Source organism: Muscardinus avellanarius, assembly GCF_963383645.1.
Source record: "Muscardinus avellanarius genome assembly, chromosome: 20".
Classification (NCBI taxonomy): domain Eukaryota; kingdom Metazoa; phylum Chordata; class Mammalia; order Rodentia; family Gliridae; genus Muscardinus; species Muscardinus avellanarius.
The window spans coordinates 1422666-1425901 of record NC_137806.1 but is presented as its reverse complement, the minus strand read 5'-3'; the positions used below and the strand labels follow the sequence as shown (position 1 = coordinate 1425901).

The following is a 3236-nucleotide window of genomic DNA, read 5'->3' as shown; positions in this document are numbered from 1 at the left end:
GCATGAAGCACAATGTAAATGTACACCACTCTCAATATGTTTCACTTATAAAAAATAAAAATTAAAAAAAGAAAGAGAAAAAATAATAAAAAAATTAAAAAATATGAGAGATACATGTCTCAGACTTTAGAAAATTTAATTTATAATAAAAATAAAATAAAATGTGTGATAACTAATGTCAAAATCACCAAGATCACAAATGCACAGTTTGGTAAGAAAAATATCACTCTTTGCAAAGGTTAATTATTTATGTGAAGTGTGCTATGTATTAATTAAACAATCATTTTCAGCCACTGAAGGAAACCGACAGCAAGGGAAATATTTAAAGAGCAGTGAAAAGGTTGGGGAGCTGACCAGCTTTAGAAAGTATCAGCACACTTTAGAAATATTCTTTCAAGACTACAGGGTGTGTGTACTTCCAGTGGCCTAAGGAGCCATCCAAGCTGGCAAAGACCCGTTCACCGACGCCGGGGTCTAGCGTGGGAGTGAGTTCATACTTCTCAGTTCATACTCAACATCTACAAACAGCCTCCTTTACAGAGAAACTCCTAATTCAATGACCGCAGTAGTTCAACGTTAGGAAAGGTCAGCACAATAACTTGGCAAGCCATAGTCACCCAGCTCAAGGACGGTGACGATCTTCAGAAAAGCTGCTGGACTCTGGCAGCCTGCTCCCATGTGGAGCGGAGCCCAGCTTCTCATCAGCACTGAGCCGCACACAGCAGAGAGGTCACAAGGGGCCGGGAGGCCACACGGGTCTGCAGAAGGGTTAGGTTCCTTTTGCGGGGTGACTAAGAAATCCTTCTGGGGCCTTCTTTCCAAGTAGCCGCCTATCTTCCCCAGAGGACAACTGGCTGAGGTTTCCTGACGCTCCTGATAGGACCCAGTCGGCTGTGTTAGAGGGACGCCAGGAAGTGGTCGTGGGGCTTCTAAGCTTTGCTTGCCAACTCTGTCCTCCGTGCTAAGCACTTCTGTAGGACTTCCTTCTTTGCACACAGGGCTGATGAGCCAACCTGACAAGGAGGGTTCCTTTTGATGTGGAGGGCCTCTTCGGCTCCTGCAGAAAGGCGCCATTGCTGTTGGGGCCTTGGCTGGAGCTGGTGCCACGCCTTGGAAGGACAGGGCCACGTGCTCAGGGCCTCTCTTGGGTTCTCAGGCTCCAGGCTGGGTTCCATGGGCTTCTCGTTCTTCTTCCTTTCCCTCTTTCTTCAGGAGCCAGCTACACAGAGCTTCCTTCCCACACACTGCAAAGCCCGCACGGGGCTCGTGGGCGTTGCACGCTTCTACTTTATGCAGGTCCTGGGGATTCTGGGAAAGGCAATTCTAGTGGTCATGCTGGGGCGGATGGGGTTTCTTGGTCTCCGAGTGGTCACTCAGGCACTTCAGAGTACCCAGGTTTTCCTCCTCCACACCTTGGGCTTGGTTGCCCCAACAGCTGTTACAGGAGTCAGCTTGACAAGCCAGTCATTCACGCCGCAGGGCAGCTGGAACAGCTGGACCACCAGCTCCACTTCTCCTGACTTCATGGCTGTTGTTCTCAGCCTCTACAGCTTGCAGGGCCTGAGGATCACTGGCCAATCAGACGGGTCCATCTCATCTTGACCAAGGAGCTGCAGATCCTCCACCTTTACAACTTCAGTGGAGAAAGAAATGGCAGGGGAGTGGCTGCTATGCTGTGGGGAACTGGGTTCTCCAGAAAATTCTTGTTGCTGACTCCTGAAGAGCCAGTTTCTAGGCACTTCAGGTTGCCCCAGACATTACTGGAGAAACTGCTGGCTCTGGCAGGAGTCTGACTATTCGCTAAGGTCTCTTTTGGGGTGATCCAGACCTGGGAGTTGGTGCTGGGGATAAAAGGAGACTGGCGACCACTGACAGGTGCTTCCAGAAGCCATTCATTGAGAAGTACAGCTGAGCTGCTGGATGTTGGCTTCTGTTCTGGAAGCAGGATATGACCTCTTTTCTCTGGAAAGGGCTTAGTTTTTGATGGACTAGCATGAGCCATCAGGTGCTCAGGAATTTGAATGGTCTTGAGGGACCCAAAGGTGGTGATGGTCTAGTGCAGAGCTGTGTGTCTGCTTCAAAGAGCAGGCCAGTTGAATCTTCTGCCTTAAGGGTCAAACTGCCCAGTATCTCCAGGCACACAGAGCTTGGCTAGATCTTTGGGTCCACTGGGTGTTCTCCAGTGGATGAGTAAGACTACTGAACTGTCCCGATAACCACAGGGCTGCTGAACCTGCTGTTGATGCGTCTCTTCCTTGAGTTGATAGATGAGATTTACCTGTTCATACAGCCACACCTCATGGCCCGCAGGCACTCTCCGTGACACCTTATGCAGCTGTGAATCTGAGCTTTCACCTCCCGTAAGGTATCTTTAATTTGTTGTTCGGCCAGGAGAACGCCAATGGCAAGCTCCTTGTCTCTCTGTTCTTGGGTACATCTCAAAAGGGCTTCTCTGTTACTGGCATGGCTGCTCAGGCCTGGGAGGTATTCATTCTGCTCACTAGTCCTTGAGACATGTCCTGGCGTCACTTGTTTTCTTTTCACCCAAGCCAGGTCTCACCGCCCTCATTTTTACTTTGAACCAGGGTCTCCTAATTTGCTGAGGCTGGCCTTGAACCTTTGATCCTCCTTTCTCAGCCTCCCAAGTACTGGGATCACAGGACTGTGCCTTTTGAGTGAATCACTGAAATCTGCTCGAGTCATGTGAAAAATGTCATTGGTGGTTCTTTTGTGAAGTAAAGAATATTTTAATAAAATAATTCTCCTTGTTGATAGGCTCAGTGTAATGCTACTTGTCGGGGCCTGCTCAGCTAGACCAGGATGGGGCAGTGGCTCAAGATGGCGCCTAGGCATGTTGCCAAGTCACGAGGCTCACGAGGCTGGCGGTGCCCTGAGCCTGCGCAGTGAGCCCTATCAGGCGCACTATGGATGATCAGTGACGCAGCGCCTCGTGCTACCACCAGCCCGCCTATGAGAGGGTTAGAAATGTGCATGCCCTAGCTGTGGGAAGCTTGGGGTTAGTGGAGTGATGAGGGAGGGGTTATGAGACTGATATATATTTGCCTGCTGTGCGCATTGAAGAGGAAGCATTAAAAAGGAAGTATCATCAGCAGACTCGGTGTTTGTGTCTTCTTTCCTGGGGCTCTGCAGGAAGGAGCCTTAGGGACGGGACACTACTTGGAAGGGAGGAAGGTAACCATGTAAGAATTTGCCTATGAGGTTACCTGAATATAATA

At 49.5% G+C, this 3236-nt stretch overlaps 1 pseudogene across 1 annotated transcript; it reads right to left on the bottom strand.

Moving 5' to 3' along the window:
- Window positions 1-769: 769 nt before the first annotated feature.
- Window positions 770-2492, bottom strand: LOC308277721 (nuclear receptor coactivator 4-like; annotated as a pseudogene). Its single transcript has one exon. The product of its transcript is annotated as a nuclear receptor coactivator 4-like (transcript).
- Window positions 2493-3236: the final 744 nt, after the last annotated feature.